Genomic DNA, 25,818 nt, shown 5'->3' on the forward strand with positions numbered 1-25,818 from the left:
GGAGGCGTTTCCCGGACGAATGGGACAAGTTTTAACTAAATGTTGAGGAGATCCGCAGTACATACAGAGGTTCTGCCTCCGCCTTTTCTAACGCTCCTCAGCCGATAAATGAGAGCGGTTGACCTGCATGGGTTCTTCGCCCAGAGGAGGAGAGGGTAAGCGGGAAACTGGACGTGGCCTTCCACGATCAAATCTGCCTCTTTCCAAGGCACGCTCCCTGTGACGGAGATCCACCTTGTTGCAGAGGGAGATTAACCCATCCAAACTGGTTGGAAGGTCACGGGAAGCTAGGTCGTCTTTGAGCCTTTCAGAAAGGCCACTCCAGAAGGCAGCGATGAGGGCACCCTCGTTCCAATTGAGTTCTGAAGCCAGAGTCTGGAACTGGACTACGTATTGGCCGACGGTCCTGCTGCCCTGACGGAGGCGTAGAATATCAGCTGATGCGGAGGTGGTTCTTCCGGGTTCATCAAAGATTTTGCGAAATGTAGCAACAAATTCGGGGTAGTTGGAGAGCAGGGGATCCGACTTCTCCCAAAGGGGCGAGACCCAATCGAGTGCTTGGCCAGAGAGTAGAGAGATGATATATGCCACCCTGGTTCTGGCCGTCGGAAAGTTGGCGGATTGTAGCTCGAATTGGATTTCGCATTGATTTAAAAAACCCCTGCATAATTTGGGGTTGCCATCGAACTTGCTCGGAGGGGAGAGCTGAAGACGAGCAGGAGGTAGAACCGGAGGAGCAGGTGACACCACAGGAGGAGAGGCGGCTTGGGAGCCAGCGGGAGCGGGATGAGCCAGTAAGGACTGGATGTTGTCCAGGCGTGACGACATATCTTGGATAAATTGGATCAGCTGAGCCTGAGAGGTCTCCTGTCTTTCCAGACGGGATAGTACATCCTGCGAGGCTTCTATCCCAGATCCTTGACCACTTGCCGAGTCCATCTGGCCAGTGCAAACTGTCACAACCGTGGAATTTAGGAGCTGTGTTCCCGGACTGGGCCTTGGATCTGTATTATTTGGCGCAGACGCTCGCTGGAGGAGGCTTGGCTTAATGAAGTTTCTCCGCATGAGAGGGTGCAGCGAACTGACAGGAGTTTGAGGAATGCGGCAGTAACGAGATAGCTAGGAAGCTACGTGGAGCGGCTGGATAGCCTAGGGTAGACGTTGGTAGCTGAGTGGCTACGTAGAGCGGCTGGATAGCCGTGGGTAGACGTTGGTAGCCGAGTGGCTACGTGGAGCGGCTGGATAGCCGTGGGTAGATGTTGGTAGCTGAGTGGCTACGTGGAGCGGCTGGTTAGCCGTGGGTAGACGTTGGTAGCTGAGTGGCTACGTGGAGCGGCTGGATAGCCGTGGGTAGACGTTGGTAGCTGAGTGGCTACGTGGAGCGGCTGGGTAGACGTTGGTAGCTGAGAGGCTACGTGGAGCGGCTGGATAGCCGTGGGTAGACGTTGGCAGCTGAGTGGCTACGTGGAGCGGCTGGATAGCCGTGTGTAGACGTTGGTAGCTGAGAGGCTACGTGGAGCGGCTGGATAGCCGTGGGTAGACGTTGGTAGCTGAGCGGCTACATGGAGCGGCTGGATAGACGTTGGTAGCTGAGTGGCTACGTGGAGCGGCTGGATAGCCGTGTGTAGACGTTGGTAGCTAAGAGGCTACGTGGAGCGGCTGGATAGCCGTTGGTAGCTGAGCGGCTGGAGCGCAGTGGGAAGGCTACTTAGCTAAACTAAGAAACTAGTTGCACTGGCAACTTGTGTGAGCATTGGGGATCCTTTTATAGTGGACACTGGGAGCTGACAGGCTGAGAGAGAAGGAGAAGGCTCCTCATTGGTGGAAGTGGGGTCACATGGGCAATCCAAGATGGCCGCGCCCATGGACCGGAGGACAGCGCTTCCTGGAGGTAGTCAGCGGGGACCAGCGGTGGGCAGGAGCCGGCGTGGGAGCAGCACAGCAGCGGGACCCTCCAGAGGACAACAGCGTACAGCGCGGGAGCCGGAAGACAGCGCGGGTCAGCGCCCGCACAGGTAAGCGACGGGGTCTGATTCTGGGGTCTCCAGGCCGGCGTGTGACATTAGCGCGTTATAAGGGGTTTTTTTTTCCATATATATACATCGGGTAAAATAAGTATTGAACACAGCAACATTTTTCTCAGTAAATATATTTTTACTGGGGCTATTGTAATTAAATTTTCACCAAATGTCAGCAACAACCGATGCAGTCCACACATGCAAAGAAATCAAACCATAGGTGTCCATAAATTAAGTTATGTGTAACCTCTCACAGGAGAGGAAATGGCAAGCCTGCATATAATGCCAATGGTCAGTATGGCATAGGTTAAATTCAGTGCTGAGATTGGCAAAGGATTTAACCTTACCCGCTGACATGAGACTACCAAGTCTAGCCCAGCCCAAGAGTGGAAAGGAAATCGGTTAAGTGCGAGGAGGAAATGAGGGGATATGGAAAAGGGGAGTAAGAGGAAAGTTAGCAGTGGACACAGGGCCTGCTTCAGAGCCGAACGCTCTGACCAGAGCGCTCGCTCTGAATCAGGGCCCTCCTCCATAAAAATGGAGCGGCCTCTTGGACGCTTGCATAGCTGTGGGTGACCACCCACAGCTATAGCGAGCGTCCATGATGATGGTCAAGACCATCGGGCTTGCGACGGAGACCCTGCGGTAGGGTCTCGCTGCCACAAGCCCTGGAGTGATTTTGGCTCTATCAGAGCCAAAATCACTCCCACTGACATCACTACTGATGTCAGTGGGGCCGGCTTCAGACGGTAGGCGTTCCCATGGGAACGCCTCCGTCTGGCAGGCACGCCCACCAAAGGGGGCTTGCTGTCAATCAACATCGACAGCACGCCCCCTTTGGTGCGAGACCCAGAGCGACGGAGAGCCCGTCGCTATCCGGGTCTTGCGCATGCGCACGACGGAGCTCCCTCCGTCATGCGCATGCGCAGTGGGGCAACATCGACCCGGTTGCGAGCGTCCTGCGCTCACGAGCAGGTCTGAATGACCCTCACAGCTCCACGGGATCTCACACGTCTCCAGAGATCAAGAGTGGGGCCTATATTACGGTATGGAACATGTGGGATCTTCTGGCACCAAGGAAGGTAAGGTAGAGAGAGACAGAGAACGAGTCCTCTATCAAAATACGCTGTCGCACTCCCTATGCCCTGGTCTAGGCGAAAATCCTGTTAGAGTCTACTGCCTGATAGATTGTGTTTCCACCAAAAGAGTACCATATGTTTGGACCTGGGTCTTGTCCCACCCCAAACAAATTGTCTCACAGCACTGTGTAATTCGGACCGGAAGCTGGCGGGGATCTTGACTGGTAGTGTCTGGAATAAGTACAGAACTCGAGGAAGAATATTTATCTTAATTATATTTATTCTGCCAAGCCAAGGGAATTTCTGAGAAGACCGTTCCTCCAGCTCCCAGCATATATGTTTCAGTAAGGAAGAATGGTTCAGGGGCACAAGCTGAGCCAAGCACCCCAAACGCAGGCCCTCTAACTATTTGATGTGTGAAGTGTGTACTATTTCAAGGGGTAGGACTGTTGGAAGTCTCCTTATCAGGGTTTCAGGGGTGGAAAATATTGAGGGTATTAATTTATTATAGTTGATTTTAAAGTTGGAGAGATCACTATAGTGCAGATTCAATTACCCGTGATATTAGCGCAGTGCTGCACGAAATCCCGTTTTCGCTGGCATCGCGAGGTTTGAAGTAGTCTCACTTTTGATGTTTTCAGCCAATCCCGTCCTTTCTAGCGTAAACTAGCCAATCAAGGCCCGGGAGTCGGAAAATTCGGGAAGAGTTAACTCATCAGCATTTTTGGTGCTCTTTTCTCTGGACTATTTAAGGTCTGTCTGCAGTGTGGAGATAGTGTCAGTGCAGCCCACAGATCAATTTGGGTTTTTTGCTGTTGGCGAGGACAGCTTTGGTGAACAGTCACAGCAGACAGAGAGCTGCTTCACTACAGCGAGGAGAGAGAAGACCGCTTCTGGGAGAAGCCACTCTTAGCCATCCCTCCCTCACCCATTTACCCACATAGGCAGCGCTGCACACACACAGCATCCTTATATGACCCCCTGACCTTATGCTCACTAACTGCACCCCTATATACTCCCTACCCCCCACCCCTTTAACTAATATAGCCATCCCTGCACCCTTATAGCCCCCCTTCCTCCCTGCCATAAAAATGAAGAGGGGAAGGGAAAATAGATGGGTTAACATGAAAAATTCAAAAGAGAACACAGCAGTATTGACTATAATACTCACCAGATGCCAGCAGCTGGGAAACAGTGACATCAGTGCTGCAGGGCCTCACAGGTTACAGATATCTGCTGGTCTGCATGAAGTTGGTGGCATATGAGGGTCTCCATCCAGGTCACACGGACCATTATAGGGTTCAATGATTCAGGCAAGCCATTAGCGGGATGCACCGATAAGCCATCTCTGGAACACTGAGGAAATGAGAGAGAACATACAGTACTGTAAAAAAAAAAGCAAAGAGAAAATAGATGGGAAACATGCATATTTCAAAAGAGAACACAAAGCAGTAATGACTAAAATACTCACCGGATGCCAGCAGCTGGGGAGCAGTTACATCAGTGACCGCAGGGCCTCACAGGTTACACAGGTTACACTTGTCCGCTGGTCGACTTTTTTTCAGCCACACTTTCAGGATTGGGTAATGGGCTTGATAGCCAGGACTTGTTTGGATAACACGCATCACCTGTATGGAAAAAAAAAAAAAAGATTTAATAACATATAAGTAAATATATCAAATTTTAATACAATTTACGATCAAATGTATCAATACTACTCACCCAATAGCCAACCATTCAGAATCTTGCCAAGACCATCGCGACCATCGGGCTTGCGACGAGACCCTTGTGGTAGGGTCTCGTTGCCGCAAGCCCAAGAGAGCTTTCGGCTCTAACAGAGCCGAAAGCACTCCCACTGACATCACTTGTGATGTCAGTGGGGCCGGCCCCAGACGGTAGGCGTTCCCGTGGGCAGCCACGCCCCCGGCCCGCCCACCAAAGGGGACGTGCTGTCACTCAACATCGTGCGCATGTGCACTGGGCCACTCGCGAGCGGGTCTGAATCAGGCCCAGAGTTGGCAGATGCAAAAAATGTAAGGCAGCCAGCAGCTTAGACATACCAGTGACTGCCTTGTTTGTGCGCACCCTTGGTTCCAGGTCCAGCTCCAAGAGATCATACAGCGAATATATTGCCCTAGTAGATAAGCGATAATATGTAATCACCTCCCCTGGAGAGAATGTTTAGGACACGTCTAGTACATGCTGACGTGAACTAGACACTTGCACTAACCAGATGGAGCATTTTCCTGAGCACTACCCACCATGACCACCTGGCCCTCCGCAGTTGATTGGATCATGAACATCTGAGTAGTCTCAGTATAGTGTTACTGTCAAAAAACCACACATATAGCCGAAAATTTGCAGTTTAGTTACAGCTGACTATATTAGCTGCTCTCCCTGAATGTCCCTGCTCGCGAGTGACAGACTTCCTGTCAGGAACAGGATATGACTCTAAAGTAAAAAGCAAAGCTTTTCAAAACAGTAGAAAATCTTGAAAAAAAACAGCAATAACATAGGATCAACAAAGAAAACATAAATGAATGATTACCTTATTGAAAAACTGAAAAATATATATATATATTTTTATTTTTTCACCACCCTCCGGGACCTGAAAAAACACGCTCAAAACCGGCGTTAAGTTATAGCCGATTTCTAATTGAATACCATTCACGCGATAGAACACAAAACACCCGAAAAACAAAACACACAAAAAGTTTACTCCTGTTTTCTGGCGAAAACCTCGCAATTGAATATGGCGAAAATGTATTGGATGTTTACAATGTGAAGTTAACGCCAGAAAACAGCCAAAAACGGCTTATCACAGCTAATTGAGTTTGCACCTAAATCTTTCAAATTCCTGCATTTAGTTAGGAAATTTTGTAAATAGACTTGTAAGGATAACCAATAGTTTATCTGTAAACAATGCGAGATGGTAGTCAGTGGGGCCAAGAAGCACACCTTTAATGTATATGTTAGACCTAAAGGCCTCCATACAAAATACAAAGATAAGAGGTGAGTGGGAGCACCCCTGGTATTAGACGGAACACCGTTTACCTTCACGTGTGCCGAGACATTTTTGAATAGCGCTAACATTTTATTGAGACATCTCTCACCCTAACCCATGTGCTCCAGTACTCCCCCCATAAAGTTCCAATTCATACGATCAAAGGCCTTCTTGGCATCAGTTGAAAGGAAGACCGTGGGTATAGAACAAGTGACATGATGGATATAGTTGATTCATGTTGTAGTAATCTGGCCAATAGTAGATGCAAGTAGCAAATCAAGGGATTTATGACTGATGTAAAAATATTCTATCCTTGAATAATAATTATGGGGATGCAAGTAGAAAGTGCAGTCCCTCTCTGCTGGGTGTAAAAGTCTCCAGGTATCCACTAATTGGAAGTCGTGTTCTCATTTAAAGAATGACTGACGGTAGTGTCTACTCTACCTGCAGCGGTCTGCTTAAAGTACATCTCCTGAATGAAAGCAACATCAACCCTATCTACATGTATTGTGTGTAGCAGATTAGCCTTGCTCCATGACATTTAAACCTTTAATATTTTTCAATAAAATATGTAACTTAGCCAGCGTAGAGGCAGGTGAAGAAATCACCGATCCATGCGTCCCAACTTCGGATTATTGCAACAGTTTCGGGTAAAGTTTCAGGATCCGATACAGATATCTAGGGTTAGGAATGGGGGAGGAAAGAGAGGGAAGAAAGGATAGAAAGGAAATGAAAGAAAAACAGATTGGTGGGACAGAAGAACATACACAAAAAAACAGCATATTCAACAAACAATATAGAAATAATTCTGCATGAGAAGCCATGGAGACCTAACTAGAGTAAACTGGAAGCTCAATAGAAAAATAAAGGCAATGGCTGATTAAAGGCCAACAAATGAAAGACATAGCAATTGAGAATATGAATGACTATGTAAGCATGGTAGAGAACAAGAAAACAATGCAAATAAATTGAAGTAAAATAGATTAGTTTAAATTAGTTTTCTTATCACATTTCTCCATTTCATCATATGTCAACAAAACTGTCCTCCATATTACATCCATATCACTCCACACCACCATATCAATGTAGTAGGTTTCATTGAGAATCCCTCCCACTTCAGGTCTACTGAACTTCTAGGTCAGTTATCAGGTTGAAGAAGAATGTGCAGTATTGACTGACCCAACAAGTACTTTTTATTTTGATAATTAGCATTATGAAGGCCATTTTTACTATGAATACTAATGGTTGAAGGGTATAAAGTAAGTAGAACAGTACAAATATAACAGCTTATTCTAATATAACACAACAGAGATGTCAGAATCAGGCCACGCTCTGAATCAGGGCCCGTCTTGTTTTTTTGTAGAACGGCCTCCTGGCCGCTCACATAGCTATGGGTGACCACCCACAGCTATAGCAAGCGGCCAGGAAGATGGTCGCGATGGTCAAGACCATCGCGACCATCGGGCTTGCGTTGAGACCATTGTGGCAGGGTCTCGTGGCCGCAAGCTCCAGAGAGCTTTCGGCTCAAACAGAGCCGAAAGCTCTCCCACTGACATCACTTGTGATGTTAGTGGGGCCGCCCCCAGACGGTAGGCGTTCTCATGGGAACGCCTCCATCTGGGCAGCCACCCCCCCAGCCCGCCCACCAAAGGGGGCGTGCTGTCACTCAACATCGACAGCACGCCCCCTTTGGTGCGAGACCCGGAGCTATCCGGGTCTCGCACATGCGCACGACGGAGCTCTGGGCCACCTTCGACCCTGTTGTGAGCGCTCAGCGCTTGTGACCGGGTCTGAATCAGGCCCTTAGAGTCAACAAAATACATGTGTACTCACAACTGTTACTGATGGGAAGAGATAAAAAAGAAGAGTAATACAGATATGTCCACATACATCTATCCTCCATGCGCTACAAGTCGCGCCACACATAACGCGGGGGCTCCATGTGCCTCGATAGCTCTGAGCGTACTTCGTGCGACTTTTTACCTTCAAATGTGTCTTAGTCATACAGTGATGCGAATAGCTAGCACAAGCAACTTCTGCTGGTTAAAATGATATGCAGCATACCTATGTTCTCTGGGCCTGATTCAGACCCGGACGCAAGCGCTGTGCGCTCGCAACCGGGTCGATGGTGGGCCAGTGTGCACGCAAAAAGCGCTCACTCCGGAACTCACTACAAAAGGGGCGACTGTCGATGTTGATTGACAGCTCGACCCCTTTTGTAGGTGTGGCCGGGGGGTGGCTTCACAAACGGAGGCGTTCCCAAGCGAATGCCTGCCGTTTGTGGGTGGCATCACTGACATCACCAGTGATGTCAGTGAGAGAGCTTCCGGCTCTGTTAGAGCCGAAAGCTCTCTGGAGCTTGCGGCCACGAGACCCTACCACAAGGCCTCATCATCATGGCCGCTTGCATAAGCCGTGGGTGGTAACCCACAGCTATGCGAGCGGCCAAGAGGCCGCAACTTAAAAACCAAGCGTCCGCCCTGATTCAGAGCGAGCGCTCGCTTTTTGCGAGCGCCTCAATCAGGCCCACTGTGCATTTGCGGGTGTATCTGCATGTGAAATGCTACTTTAGTGTCAGTGGCTGTAACACTGTAATGTAGCGTTTCGCATGCAGATACACCCGCAGACGCACAGAGAACATAGGCATGCCGCATATCATTTTAATCAGCAGAAGCTGCTTGTGCTAGCTCTTCACATCACTGTGTGAATAAGATGGCATGGTGCGATCAGAAAAGCTGTTTAACACGCAAGGAGGCTATATGTATGAGCACACATCTGTATATAATGACAATATTTGACAATAGATGTGTGAAAGGGGGGCAGTGACAGAAGAGCTTCATATAAAATGATGCAGTCCTTATTGTATCCCTGTTTTACACCATAAAAACATATAAACAAAATACTGAAATATGGGACAACAATGTGGTGCTTTATAAAATATTTTCCTTATCACCCTCTTGTGGTATTATACTAGGTTTTCTTTCACAGATAAAATTGTATACATTTATTGATTCAACATAGTAAATTGAGTTTAAAATATATAGGGCCAAATGTAATAGGGTGAGAGCTTAGAAAATGTGAGAATTTAGCAGTAAACTTTCACACTTTTTAAACTCGGCCAATGTAATACAGCCCTGGAACAGGCAATCTCACATGTTTTTTAGACTGAAAAAACTCACAATTTAATCCAGATATTTTCCCATTTTTAAGATAAAACTCGACCAATGTGAGAATTTACTGCTAAATGCTCACATTTTCTAAACTCTCACCTTATAACGTTTGGCCAATTGTGTCCAGCCTCCTACCAGATTCTAATGTCAAAATGGCATTTGGGATAAGATAAAGATGAAGGTCCTGGGCTCTTCCTTCACGTCCCTATGGTGTGGTTGGATAGTCTCTAATCCATAACAATCCATAATTAACATTAATGACAGATTTTTCACAAAGTTGACTGAGCACAGTATCAAATTTTCACTCGTTCCCTTCTATTCCTTAACTGATACGGTAACTGGTTGTCCCGAATCTCGGATCCAGTGCAGCGACACGGAATCTAACATATTGGTGGTGTTCGCCAGGGACCCCACAAGGAGGTATGGACTTCGCTACACTCAATACGCAGGTCGCAGCCTTCTGTCTGGGTTCCCGTACAGGAGATGGTACACACTGAAGATTGGTGAGAATACTTGAACCAGACTGAAACCGGAATGGGCCAAAACCTGGCTGAAGCTGGAATACCTGGATGCTGGGTATTGCAAAGTACAGTGTGAAGGAGCAGGTAACTCTAGCCAGGAACAGTTATTGAGACAGGTTATTGTTCTGCAGCGTTGAACTGAACTGGGAACAGAGTTAGCAGGCAGGAACTTGTATATCTGGTACTAAATACAATACTTGCTTTCAGGTGAAAGCTCGAGGAAACAGAGACACAGAGAACCAGCAATACAGTATTAAGTTGGATGAGACCTAGTAAGTGCTTGCTGTAGAAACTGGCACTTGTTTGCTTAAAGTCGTGCTGGAGTTGATTTCAGTACTTGGAATGAACAGACTTGCTGGAGATGATCCATAGTCAGTTAAAGCCTATGGTTGAGGCAATGCCATAGAGTTAGATCTGGAAAGTTACACCGGCTTTTACTCCGAGCAGGACATTTTCACCATCACTACAAAAACTGACAAAGATCTCGGTCAATACTTCAATTGTGAATCCTTAATGAAATAAACATGTCTAACTCTATCTAATCCACAGGAAATTATACCGGATTCATAACACCGTCAACAGTAGATTTAAAAAAAATTACAATATTTGATTTTCGAGAAAGTATAGTAGCTTCATCGATTAGAATAGTGATTACCATTTTATTCTTAATTTCAGCTAAAATATGCTCAATATTGAATCTGTACACTATTCTGCTTTGAAGCATATGCTCCATCTGAACTCCATCAGCTCTCATGGTCAGTATAAGGCCAATTTATTTTATCAATGTAGTAAGCTGTTCTGAATACATGAGCACTGATTTCAAATGCTGCTTCTTGACTTTTTGCATTTCCTCTTTTTTTTCGTAATCAACATTTATTTGCAGTCACAAATCTACCAAAACAAGTAACAACAATGAAAGACGTCACTAAGTACAAACATATTGTGAGTGCATTTTTTCAACATAATAAGAAAATAAAAAAATAGGGAAAGAACACAGATACATGGACAAGAGGAGGCGGGAAATGAGGAAAGGACATAAAAGGGCACATACATAGATGAATATAAATTGTATTTTTCCTTTCAGGGGTCAGCAATTAGATTTAAATAAAATATTGCAATAGGTCTTCACCAGCCCATGCCAATTTTACAGACAAGCCCAATACACAGCAGATTCGCAGTATTTTACTCAGGCAAACCATGTAGTGTTGAACCCTCGGTATGTATCCTGTCTGAAAAACTATATGTCCTCCATATACATATCTATTCTTAGAAACCATACAGATATTGGAGGGTGGTGGAGGCCTTCCAGTAAATTGAGATTACAGCTTTCACTGAATTGATAAAATGTTTAAGCAGAGATTTCTTATATCTTAAAATAGGAAGATCTATAAGGTTATGCAGCCAGGAACCAGAGTCAGACGGTAGCCCCTCCCCAACTACAGCCTTGGTGATCTGGAAATCTTTAATCCAGTGCTCACGAATCTTAGGGCAATCCCACCAAATATGGAAGGGAAACCCCAGTATACCTCTGCAATGCCAACATGAGTTAGAGAGACCATTGAACATTTTACAAAGAATATTTGGGCCATCTTGTAAGTAATCTGAAATGTGTTTCGACAACTGAGACCACTATGTGAGAAGATTCAGGTATATAACAAAATTTTCTTCCCACTGTCTGTCAGAGATGGTGAGTCCCAGTTCCCTCTGCCAGGGTATGGTTAAAGTGGGGAGAGAACAAAACCATGCTTCAGCCTGAAGTTTATATATGTGGGAAATAATGTCGAGGCAGTACAGGAGCGAGGGTAGAGATTCAAAGGTGGTGACAGACGGTTCCATTCACTCTGATTTTAGCATTTGGATGTTGGTAGAGGGATAACATTTCAGAGAGACAGATAGGGTCCAGACCCATTCTTTGTAACACCTTAGACATAAACTGCCAGTCCTTGCTATCAAATGCTTTTTCTGCATTCATGGACAAAAGTATCAAAGGGATGGAGGAGCTGGAAACATTGTATTGATGTTTAGCAGAATATTTTTTGTGGTTTCTAAAAAACTTTCAATTTCAACGTGAGCAGTGGATTTTTTGTGTGTACATTTTTTTTGCAAGGAGGTGAGCTGTTTCCTTAATTTTCCCAAAGGGTAAAATCTTATATGCTGCCAATTGAGAAGTGATATTTATGCCTCGAGCACCAAGTTTGAAACTTCTTTCCATATTTTACAGCCTAGTTTTCCACTGCATGCAATCAGCCAATTATTTTTCTTTTTGAATTAATCAAATTGATTTTTTGACCACACAAATGGATATTTCTTTTTATCCTTATGGTGCGTACACACTGGGCGATTAAAGTGGACGACTGAACGATAACGATATCGTTATCGTTCAGTCGTCCACTTTATCGTCCATTTTTAACACAAAAAAGATGAACGATGACGACGACGCGCGTTCCCGCGGGTCGTTCGTCATCCTCGTTCATCGGGCTGACATGCAGGCCAACCTGACGACCTCGTCAGGTTGCTGCATGTCAGGGAATGGGTGAGAGAGCCCGGCGCTGAACGATATCGCTAATGATATCGTTCAGCGGCTGTGCTCAATGTTATGAACGACATTGAGCACAGCCTGCCGGGGACACACTAGACGATATCGCTCAGGGAGCATATCGTCTAGTGTGTATGCACCATTAGACTTATCCTGTGATTCTTAAGTAAACCCCCGAAAGTTAAAACAAGAGGGCACTAATGAAAGCTTGTCACACTTAAAAATAACCAATAAATTGAATACAGGTTGAGTCTCCCTATCCAAATATTCCGAAATACGGAATATTCCGAAATAAATAATTTTTTTGGCTTCACTGAGATAATGAAAGCTTTGATTTTTGATAGTTCAATTTACACAAACTTTGTCTAAGGCACAAATTATTAAAAATATTGTATAACATTACCTTCAGGCTGTGTGTATAATGTTTATATGAAACATAACTGAATTGTATGTATGTACACAAACTTTGTTTGAGCCACAACATTATTGAAAATATTGTATAAAATTACCTGCAGGCTGTGTGTATAAGGTGTATATAACACATGAATGCATTCTGTGTGTATATTTGGGTCCCATTCCCAAGATATTTCATTATGGTATGCAAATATTCCAAAATACGGAATATTTCGTTATCCACAATATTCCTGGTCCCAAGCATTTTGGATATTGGAGACTCAACCTGTATTAATGATTGTTTATTCACTGCTGGTACACTGCCTTTAAGAGGAAATGACCATCTAAACATTCAACAGAAATGGAGCTACTTTGCAGGGATACATAAAAATGTTAAATAGCACTGTTATGCAAGGGTATATGCAAACATTTTAATACTAAAAGACAAAAATATCACAATAAACTACAATATAAAATATGTAGGATATATGAACATATAGTTTCAACCATACAATTAAAAAATACAAAGCTAGTTTGCAAATATGCTGTCTCAACATTGTATCAACACTTATGAGTTACCCTAAATATCAGTCCAGTTCAATTAGGAACTGAAACTTAATATCAACTGTGTACGAGTATTGATCACCCAGTTGATGTAAGTGTTGCTTAGTTAGCCAGAAATTTGTTAGATATAGTAAGTTAGTCAGTATCCAAACTTGTTAAGCGTCCAGTCCTTATAAAAAAAAGAACCATTAATATCTGGGCTTGATGTGGCTCAGCCCACACTATGTGCATGGAAATTAAATAGTTACAGGATGGTGTAAATTAATTATGAGCATATAGCTCTCTCATCCTTCATTGACTGCACTGTATGGTTCTCTGTGCCCATCTTAATTGAACTCCTGGGAACCTGATGCTGCTTTAGATCTGTGCCGCCTGCAATGGATTGCGACATGGACTGTGAATGTGTTGATTTGTAGTTCGATGCTTGTTTTCCATCTAAGCTTTCTGTAATATTCTGCAGCTGAGGTTACAGACTCTGGTGCACTGTGCCCTCTGCGGTGGTCTGCAGTAGGGGCTGGGGCTGTCAATATATTGCCTTGTACCGCAAGGATTGTTGTCTAAGCCACCTGTGATAGTATGTGGCTGAGGTATGGGCTGCTGGGGCGCTGGTAGGCAGTGTGGGTACTGTGAGCAATCTGGGTTCACTAAACAGAGCAAAGTGGCCAGGGTAATCACAGGGAGTGTGTGCCAACTGAAGCCCGTGTCTGCAGAATCAATAGCTGATGCTGGTGGGTGAGATGAGACAGTTACACAATTGTCATATAGGGTATAAATGGACAAGTTTCTCGGCCAATTGGAGGCCCCTGGGCTCCCTCTTTTTATGTGACCATTGTCCTCTTTTTATGTGACCATTGTCCAATTCAAAAAAGACACACCAAGTGTCTACCTAAGTTTAATTATTAACTCTACATGTTCATTTATATAATATCTTATAACAATATAGTAAATCAAACCTTGTGTAATATTACTAAAATTAAGTACTGACAATGTCAAAAAGAAATGCAAATCGGACTCTATTAATTCAATTCCAATAGTATATAAAAACATTTCTAATAATAATAATAATAATAATAATATATTTTTTTAAAGTTTATAAAAACAATCAAATGTATAAAAAGCTGTTTCAGGTGTGTTCAGACTAAAGGATCCCAGATGGGTGGATTCCCAGAAATGATGCAAACAAACAAATTGAATATAAAAGTGTAAATTTATTATATTACTTAGCTACAATCGTCGATTAATTCAGTAGATACAGCAATCACATCAGGGGCCCTTCTCTCAGCATCTAGAGACTGGATTATGGGCCTGATTCAGAGCCGCTTGTTCGTTCCGAGCGATGTTTGCCCAACTGCGCATGCGTACAGATTGTAATACGCATGCGCGAACCAGTCAGTGCGGCCGAAAATCATTTGTTCGCTAAATAGCGAATGTCTGCTAATTTGAGTGACAGGAGGAGGCGTATGTGGGTGGTAACAGGGGAAGGTGCTTGAAAACGGGGAGTGGAGATCAGAACGCAGGCTTGCTTAAAGGTCAAAACGGGCGTTTTATGGGTGTGCATAATTAATACAGCAGCGTCATTAGTTATTTTTAGCAGAATTAGTTATTTTTTGACATTGTGCATGTGTGTAAGAATTATTGTGCACGAGCAGTGTTTGTCTTAACGATTACGGCCGCACAGAGGATTCAGTCCAAAAGTGAGTGACAGGATGTCAGCAGTTGGTGGCGGTAATGGTGGGTGGTTAGGCAAATGGAAGCGTGCCTGAAAGTTTAAACGCAGCTTAATGGATGTGTAAAAGTTAGCCTTTGCGAACCTACTCGTAGCTTGAAAGCTCCCTGCATGTCAGGAGAGTTGTAGTGTTGGTGTTAATGATGTCTATGCAGGAGACAGACATTGGATGGATATGAGAAACTAGCAGTGGACGTCCTTATGTTCGGTTATGCTTCGGATGCATTAGCATATTTTCGCAACTGCGTTCTGTGAAGAATTGCACCTGCGATTGCAGTAGTGTCCTTTGCTGAATCAGGTCCCAAGTCTCGAAATGCCACTGGTTCTTCCTGCACCTATATGTATATATATATATATATATATATATATATACATATGAAGATGGGCGGTAGAACTGTGCTCTCGTTGACCAGGGGGTGGTGTGTTGTGGTTTCGGGGTGCTGCACCTTTGTGTGGAAGTACCTTTCCCGCACTGAAAACGTATGGGGGTAGGGGGGGTAAGGTGCGCTCTTCCTGCTAGTAGTGGTGATGGTGATGACTTGTGTGTGTTTGTGAGTGGTGTTAATTAGAATGTTTCTTCTGGTGGTGGTGGTGGTGTTTTGGGAGTGAGGAGGGTGTGATTGGGTATGGAGTGTAGTTTGGAGTAATGTGAAAAGGGGAATGGAATAAGATCAAAATGAGGCCAGCGAGACACAGTAAATTGGGGCAAAATCTTTTATTGAGTAGTCACAATGCTGCTCTGTTAAGATCCTGGGCAGGTGGGTGGGGTTCAGTGATGGGTGGTGATGAGACTGGGGAGGTAGGTGGACCCTTTTAGATGGCTCCTTCCCGTGCGGTTCAGTGACCTTGCACGTCACCCCTGCTGGACCTATGGTCGACAGTCTAGGAAGTCTCGGGGGGTGGGGGGATATGCAGTGGGTTGGAACACCTGTGCGGTGTCCCGTGTGTTGGTGTGAGTCTTGGCAGCACTTACCTACCGGTAGGTTTTTTGTTATGGTGATGTAGGTCGACGTTGCGGCCGTTGCAGATAGGTTGGAAGCTGCAGGTTTGTTGGTGAGTTGGATCAGCGTGTTGCTGGTGTGCTGCAGGTGCACGGCTGCTCTGATTGGTCTGCGGAGGTCAGCGACCGGAGTATGCAGCTGAAGTTGGCTCTTGGTCGTGCCGCTGGTGGTGCGGAGCCAAAGGTGTGGATGGGTGAGCCGCTGGGAGGCTGGGTTGCAGCGTGTGTGCTGGGACCACCCCTGGGGGGTGGTCTGCCCGGGATACTGATTCAAAAAAAGCCAGGGAGGAGGGGGGATGTGGAAAGTGTGACCGGGATGGAGCTGGTCACTGGCGATGTTGGCTGGACGGACTTGCGGCCGGATGTGCGGGATGCTCTTATCACTGACGGTCCCTTGTGGAAATGGGGATCGACGGTGGAGACACCCCTGGCCAGGAGTGAGTTGCTGAGCACGCCTGGGAGCAAGGGGGGGAGAGATGCTGGTCCGGGGTGGAGCCGGTCACTGGAGGTGTGAGCGGTGTGGACCAGCAGGCGGGTGGGCTGAGAGCTTTCTGCACTGGTGGTCCCTGATGGGGATCTTTAGTGGAGGTCAGCCTGGATCGGTGTCGGGTTTGATGTGAGGGTCTCCAAAGCGTTTCGGCACAGGTGCCTTCTTCAAGGAAGTGTGAGAGGATCAATGCTTCTGAGGTTCTTATGTAGGGCACTTCCGGGGGTGGGGGTGTGATCAGGTGACTCATGGGGCCAATGGTGTGTTTGAAAGGTAATGTGGTGCAGGTGTGTGCAGGGACTTGCTGAATGGTGATGCGGTGCAGGTGTGTGCAGGAACTAGCTGGAGTGATAAATTTAATCAGATTAGGCCAATTATGTGTTTGATAGGTAATACGGTGCAGGTGTGTGCAGGGACTTGCTGATTGGTGATGCGGTGCAGGTGTGTGCAAGGACTAGCTGGAGTGGTAAGTGTAATCATATTAGGCCAATGGTGTGTTTGAGAGGTAATGCGGTGCAGGTGTGTTGCACCCCAAATCTAGGAATGGTGAGTGCCGTGGATTAGTGCTTTTTGTTTATTATGATTAATTTTTATAATTAATAATTTTTGTGATCACATTTTCTCATGCACCCTTTTCAACTAGTTATCTAACTTGTGTCAGCTGTTTTCTTAGGTGCTTTGCAACAGGTGTGCTTGGTAACTGTCTCACATTTAAAAGCAAAGTTGCTGTGAGCTTTAAACCTTGATAGCATACCCTGAGTTTAACACTAATGTGATGGCTATATCCATGTTATAATTCTGAGCAATAGAGTAGGAACTTGCAGGAAAGTGGGGTCCCGTGACGGGGGCTGCAAGCTTAAATGCATTGATCAATTCATGAACCAAAACCCCACTGTTTATTATGTTTATTATTATTATTGTTAGTTATTATGGTGAGTGCAGAGCCCCTGTGATTTCTATTTAAACAATGTGGTCACATACCATGTTGCACCCCAAATCTAGGAATGGTGAGTGCCGTGGATTAGTGCTTTTTATATATATATATATATATATATATATATTTATAAAAGTTATTATGAATCCCAGCACTTTGATACATGCAGAATAGTGGCTCTGGTGCTCTTTGTATATATTTAGGAAATGTGGAGTCAGGTCCGGCGGCACTTGGAGACTGTACACAAGTATATTTTTTTATAGAATTTAATATATTAATGTTTTGGGGCTTGCAAGACATTTTACTTGGTGCAATATTCACTTCCACAAATGGACGTGCGAGGGACGAAACATTGGTTACATTTAGTGAATATAAATATACTTGTATACACTATGTAAGTGCCGCTGCTCCTTCCAGAAATCTAGATATAGTGTATATATATATATATATATATATATATATATATATATAGTTATTTATTTATAAAAACAACTAAGAAGCTCAGCACTGTGATACATGCAGAATAGAGGCTTGCATGCCTTCTGTATATGGTTGAAATATGTGGTGGAAGGTCCAGCATATAAGGACTGTATAATGAAGCAAACAAGGAAAGGTGTATGAGGACACATCTGTATATAACCATGAAATTCTGGTACTCCAATGTAGCAGTAGCAATATGCTGTGCTGGCCTTCATAAGAAAACATAACCAATGCGTAAGAGATTCATTACAGAAATACAGGCTGTTGCAGCAGTAATTGTCACATATATACTGCTGGTTCAGTCTATATTTCTTTCATGAGTCTCTGTGTGCCAGACATTTGCCAGCCCCTGTTACAATAGTGGTGTATGTAGTTATTTTTTCTATGGTCTTTACTTTGGCCAGATATCCTAAGTGACCATTACAGGATACTTCTAAAGTGGCCCCATTTATAGGTGATGGTTCTTTAGATTGGCATATTTTGTTAAATATCGTAGTGATACAGTCGATTATAGATCATTGTATTCTGCTTTACTCAATTTGTAAGCAAGGTGCAGCGTTGTTCCCCCTCCTCAGCATTGCCCTCCGCTCTGTTGTATTCAGTATATTGCTGTTACCGACAGGTTTTTGTCTCATGTGTTTGTGCATGACTAGTTCACCTAGGGGGATCTCTAAAGTGGCTAAAATGCTTTATTGAAGCCGGAAAGGCCAGGAAAAAGTCAAATCAAAATCCCTAGTTGAGTGAAGATTGGCATTACAAACAAAAACAAGGTAGGTAATCAAAAACCAAAAGCAAATCAAGTGCTGTTTCCAAAAAGAAAAGTCAAAGTAAAATTAACTGTTTATAGGCGACAGCTGCTTCGCAAGTACTACATAAATTATATATAGGTTATTTATAGATAATTTTCCACCTGGTTTAGATGAGTGATTGCACAACTGATGACCATTTCCTGTGTACAATTGATTGGTCTATTCTCACATAAATAAAGAGCTCCCCACACCAGTAGCATGTCTTGAAAAAGGTCCCATTGGATTGAAACACGTTGACATTTTACTGAAGGTGTGAGTAGCCCAATACTTGGATTTTATTCTTTTTGAATTATTTACTTTTAATTTTTGTATTTTTTATGGTGGTATGTTTGCACCACTTTTTAAAAAAAATTTTTTATACTATTGTGGAATTTCTTTTCTGGATTATTAATTAAAATTGTTTGGACAAATACAAATCGTATTGGATCTATAGTTTGGAAGCTTCACATTGAAGGATCAAACTTGGTGGATAAAGAAAACGTTACAGGAGTCATACTGTGTTATTTCACGATAGTTGGGGTACGACCCTATATCTTGTATTGTAAAGAAACCTTTACATGATTTAACATCTACAATACAGCGTGAGTTTGGGTATGCTATCATAAAGTACTTACATATATTTGAACGGGGCTACATCCACCCATCCAAATTAATCCGCAAGAAAGATACCTTTATATGTTTTTACATATAACAAAAAGAAGTGAGTTTTGGTACGCCAATCTATTTAGGAACAATACCATCATCAAAGATACCTTTTGTTATATGTATTTGCCACACTTGATGTGAGTGGGATACGCGATGATAATTTTCTTGGAATAGACATCCCATGTTGAATGACATTTTTATGTTTGATGGTGTTTAAAACAGTACTACACATTGGTCCCTTTTTTTTTGTTTGATGTCTCCATTTATGTTGTAACGGAGCAACTACTATACCCAGAACTACATCCAGAGAAAAATTGACGCTTACTGAATCTATCCAGCGTTTGACATCATTGCATCTAAAAGGAATGTACTCTATATATTTATATAGCGCCGCAGTCTTTATCTTTTATTCCGTTTTCTTTGATCTCATGGTGTTTGGGTGTCATAGCAACATGGTTCAAGAGCTGTTGGACTGTATGTTTTTTGTGGCGGACGAGTGGCTGCTCCAGAGGAGCTGCTGCAGTACTAAATTCAAATATTGTAGTCACCCATAGCTGCCATTGTTTTTTGTCAGCTTTTGGGGTGTAAGTTGGATGTGTCTCTATTATTTGAATTTACGTAGTACTTGCGATGCAGCTGTCACCTATAAACAGTTAATTTTACTTTGACTTTTCTTTTTGGAAACAGCACTTGATTTGCTTTTGGTTTTTGATTACCTACCTTGTTTTTGTTTGTAATGCCAATCTTCACTCAACTAGGGATTTTGATTTGACTTTTTCCTGGACATGCATGTCCCCGTCATAGGAAACATCCTGCCTGTTCCGGGCACTCTTCTATTTTATGTATGAAACACAGCAAATGGCTAGGGAGGTGCGTGAGTTAAACGTGATGCATGTGGTGGACATCTTGGTGGAATTCTCTATCTGGAACCATGACAGAGAAGAGGACTACTACACCTGCTCCGCTGAATACTTCCTTTGCATGCACTAATCTTATGATTTTTGGATGGTTAATTTGAACAGATGGGGGCTGGGCAAGTAGTAACATTTGTTGTTAAAGGTTTACCCCTAGGGTCAGCTCTATTGTTTTAGTGTATTTATTTTATTTATTTATTACCAGTTATTTATATAGCGCACACATATTCCACAGTGCTTTACAGAGAATATCTTACCATTCACATCTTGTCCCTGCCCCAGTGGAGCTTACACTCTATAATCCCTACCACATGCTAACATATATGCACACTATGGTCAATTTTTTGTGGGGAGCCAATTAGCCTACCAGTATATTTTTGGAGTGTGGGAGGAAACCAGAGTACCCGGAGGAAACCCACGCAAGCACAGGGAGAATATACAAACTCCAAACAGTTAGGGCCATAATGGGAATGCTGAGTAGGTTAGAAAATATTGTGGACATTACTACTGTGTCTAATTAGTTATTAGTTGGTGAAAATGACAAACACCGCCAAAAAGACACATGTTAAAAAAAACCTCTATGTGACCATTTTATATTTGGGGGGGGGTTGAAACTTATAGGATAATTAACAAGTAACCCAAAGAATATCAGCTGTTTTTTATTATAAATATTCAATAGTTATTATTATAAAATGTTTGATAATGTGATTAGCTGTAGTTGTTTTTTTTATTAGTTTTTTTTGTAGGAGTTTTTAGTTTAAGTATACTGACACTTCAAGTGTAAAATATTTAAAAATGGATTTACTTGCTTATTATTTGATAATCACGTCTTCAAAATATGTTGAAATCGTAAGCATTTCTATTCTATAAATATGCAAGTCATGTGATGCCAATTAAAGGATTATTCATGTATGTGTGGTATATCCATGGTCAATCCATGACAGCTATATTTTTCAGAATTAATACATTTTTCAAGAATTCAAATATTTGGAAATTCATGTTGGCTTATAGGTATATATTATATTGATTAATTTGTTTAATATTAGTGTAGTTTTATTTTTTTAAATAGTTTATTTCAATTCAGTTTTTTTGTTATTGTAGGGGATAGTGGTTACGGATGGTGGCCTTGGCTATTGGCGTCCATCTAAAAACCTCAAAGCAGATCTGAATTCAAATACAATTTTGCACATATTGTAACTCATTCTATAATTGAAAGAACATTTGGCATTTTGAAAAGTCGCTTTCATTGTCTAGATAAATCAGGTGGGGCACTACAATATAAAGTGGAAAAAGTTTGCTATATTTTCACAGTTTGCTGCATGTTACACAATTTATGTCTGCAATTTAACATTACGGATGTGAATTACTTCAATCCAAGCCCAGAAATTGATGATGATACAGATGTAGCCACGCTCATCTATGCCTCGATGAGAGCGCATCGCGGTATGGATGGCGCTACTACTGTGCAACAATGAAGACGGCTCCATCTGTACCTACCTTGTAGATGAATCCTTCACTTTTAGGTAATCAGACCCAGGCCAATTTAACCAGAGCTTATTTTACAGGTAAGTTACCTTTACTAATATTTTTTCTTTTTTTTACAGCTTAATGTGTTTAAATTAAGGTTTTATAATTCTATTGCAATTTTTGACTAAATTTGAATAAAATTAAAAACCTGCCATACCTTTTGCGATAACATAATTTTTGCTAATCTACAAAATATTTTTGCCCCTATTTTTCACTAGGAAAATGTTTCTATATTTTATTATATTTTTTTAATCTATGTAAATTTCAGTTTAATAGTTGCAGTGTTTTTAGTATAGATATCAATACATCTATTATTACTTTATATTTGTGGAAATAATGAAATTATAATTTGATCTTATGTTTGTTTCCTAACAGATTGATATTGTTTATATAATATGGATTCAAATTACTAATATTTCAAAAAGTTCACCTTGGATGTCATGATTTATTTCATTTCTTCACTGGATAAAAAAAGTATTGGTAAAAAAGCGGAAAAAATCTTAATTTTGAAATATAAAATGTTTTTAAAAGTTTGAGATAATTCATTTTTTTGGAGAAAAAAATTAAATGCTGCTTGTATGCTTTGTTATTCAAAATGTATCATTCCTAAGTGTGCGTAAATCATATTTTATGATTACACATCTTTTTTCTTAAATATTTCTCTGTATGAGCTGTTGAGACTTTCCTTTCATAAGAGGGTGAGCTATTAACTGGGAGGGGCCTGGCAAAGCATCAAATTTTCACGTAACTGTGCGTGTGATGCTAGTTTTACTTTTTTCACATAACACTTCTAGATGTGTAAATGAGAATGACAGTGCTTTCCACAAATACCTCCTTAAAAATGCCTGAACATAGGCTGTAAAATGAAAGTACAGAGTACAACATAACACATTTTTTGAAGGCAATAAAACATTTGCTGCTGAGTAATGTTATTATATAAAGGCTAAATTTATACTGCTGTATGTTTAAACATCAAAATGTGCAAATTTTTTTTGAAAGCTAGTCTTAGTTTTAAATTAAGTGAAAGAATACTCAGGTTTGCATCTTTATTTGAGATTTTAGGAGAATGGGTATGAGTAAATTCCTATATGTACCTTGTATAGGCGTATATGGAATGTTAACTAAGATAGCTCATCTTAGTTTGGTATAATAAAAAATTTAAAAAAACATTTCTTAAAGTATAATGAGACAGTATGGTGCACATTTTACAACAATACTTAAGGACTTTTGCAATTTTCTGTTTGGTTTTTAGCAGACATTGTTAACCTCACATAACATGTTGTATGCACTTGATTAGTACTACCCAAATTCAAAAGTGGTCTTAGTACTACCCAAGATCAAAAGTGGTCTCTTTGATGCATCAATGGTAATCCAATGTAGTCGTTCCACCATCTGCAAAGCCATCTAGGCACTGTGTGGTCGCTGCTGTGTGAACAGATGCAGACAAATCGTCAGGCTTGTGCATGAGATTGATGGCTAATGCATAGGTAGCATTAGGCTGTCAGCAGCTGAGCAGAGCAGAACACCGACTAGGGGGACTTTGCAGGTTGCATTTGGCAAAATATTGAGGGAAATCATTGGCATTATTATTTAAATCTTAGTAAAAACCTCCAGCCTGCACAACAACACCTCCATTAGCCTCCAACTGCACTTCCAGCCCCTGGGTCCATGGGGCAACTTTATTGTAATTCCTCCACCTAATTACAAGTGTAAGCATAACCAAGCAATACTTCTGAGAACTGGTAGCCAGTTAAACACATGAATTTTTGGTGCAGCATACCTATCCGGTAGGTTACCTCATTATCTCCAACCAGTGCAGGATGCCAATGTTCAATGTTGTAACATATAAAGAACAAGTAGTTTCAAGGCATGTAGACCCACAAATCTTTAGATAGGTCTAGCAGGTGACATGTACTTTAAGGATCACCCTAAAAGGATTCACTTACCCACGTAAGCCGACCGTGACCCTGAACATATCATTGCATGGGACAGTCTACACATCTCGCAGACAGCGTGTTCCTCTCAAGAACATACCTTATTAGACCAACTTCACCATCCTAATACTAGCATTGTGTCTGCTCATCTAAATATATTTGTTCAGTTGTTTACATTATTCCACTACCTGCACAAAACTCATAAACACATGGTTATCATTCAAGCTACACCCACTTCCATGTAGAAAACACAAACCTACAGTACCCTCCCAAAACCTTTTAACTCAGTTTCTAACACCTATTATAAGTGCACCTCCACACACACAAACATCATACCATTTTATGCAAAGCTTCTACAACCCAAAACATACATTCAAGGAAATCATCTTAAACCTCTATGGACACACATACTAAAAAAACATACTGAAAAATGCTCATATATCTTCCCGCCTGCTTTAACTGAAACAAATCCTGATTTTACTAATTTAGTCACTGTCTGGCCCAACATCTATCCACCTGTCTCACTGTCACCTACAGTAAATGCAGGAGTTATTATTTCATTATCCTTATCCATAAACTTTCCAGGTTTAGCCAGGTTATCCTGCTATACTAAGCCACACACATTTTCCCCATCTTCTCTCAAATCACAGAAAAAGGCAAATTATATCCCTCATTTCACCATAATCTCTGAATCACTGATCTTCTCTTCATTAATATTGTACATTTTTATCTATTTTGATTAATCAAATCAAGAAAAAACAAGTTTCATACAGAGAAGTTCTGTTTGTTTGCATCCATAACTTATAAAGAATTCAACTTATTATTTAAACTTTTGCAATATTAATTATAGCTAGTTGAAGTCAACCAAAACATTTTTTTAGAGATGGATTTTTTTATGAAAAGTTATTTTCTGTTATTCTTAAGATGCATTATCTAATCTACGATATCAAACAAGCTAAATGCCAAACTTCAACTTTGGAAAATTAACATACTAGAATATTTATTTCTAGTAAACCAAATGTCCAAGTAAATATATGTATATATATATATATATATATATATATATATATATATATATATATATATATATTTCAATTTGGTTTGTTTTAAACCTTGAGAATGAAATTACTTTTTATTGAATTTTAAAGCTCAAAACTTAAGTAATTTTACTTTAACATTTGTTAGTGTATTTGTCATTTTTTAATCTATAGAAGTTCCAAATTAACTAAAACAAGTATACAATTATTTATTTATTTTTATTTTTTTGGGGGGGTGGGAAATTAACTATTTGTGATTATTTTTGGTGTTATTCTTAAGAAAAACTAAATTAAAGCGAAAAATCATTATCTTAAGTATATTATCCAAAGTAAGCAAGTTCCTTCTTCAAACTTATGTTTATGATACAAGAAGAAACATCCAAGTGCCAAGTAAGTTTGTTTGTTAGTGATTGTTGATTAAATAAGGCTGTTGAATATTGTGAGTTGAAAAATCCAGAACCACATCGGCAGCAAAATTTCCCATTTCCTCTAATGCATCATTAGAATTTTGAGAAATCTTTAGTGAAATATTTAGTTTCATTGATGCTTTGTAAAACTTCAATTATTTTTTCTCATTCAAAACATTTCATGGTAATTTTTAAATGTACTCAAGCAGTAGTTCAATGTTTTTGCAACTGCAAAATAGCACATTAAATGCTGCCAGTGTGTTTTTTTCCCCTGTACAAATGCTTTCAACATTTTCCATTAAATCATGAGGTGGAGTTTCTATTTGTCTACTAACATTAACAAGCAGTGTTATTGTTTCATTGTCACACTGAACATCCTCATTTGTTAAATATTTGCAATCCACATCCATAGTCGATGTTAAACCTTTGAAAAGTTCTTCTAAAGGGAATATAAAATATATATAAATTGGTACATTTATTCTAACATTTTCAAAACCCATCAAAAGTATTTTTTCAGTTGTAAGAATCTCTCTGTTGGTGGACGAGACAGTTATGCAGACTTTTTATCAATAACTATAATCATGAAATACATGCAGACTTTTTATCAATAACTATAATCATGAAATACATGGC

General features: G+C 41.5%; 1 pseudogene; it reads right to left on the minus strand.

Annotated features, from left to right (window-relative positions):
• Positions 1-10,099: 10,099 nt before the first annotated feature.
• On the minus strand, positions 10,100-25,595 carry LOC148535337 (E3 SUMO-protein ligase KIAA1586-like; annotated as a pseudogene).
• Positions 25,596-25,818: the final 223 nt, after the last annotated feature.

This window comes from Taudactylus pleione, unplaced genomic scaffold (assembly GCF_031769625.1).
Source record: "Taudactylus pleione unplaced genomic scaffold, aTauple2 ptg000053l, whole genome shotgun sequence".
NCBI classification, from domain to species: Eukaryota; Metazoa; Chordata; class Amphibia; order Anura; family Myobatrachidae; genus Taudactylus; species Taudactylus pleione.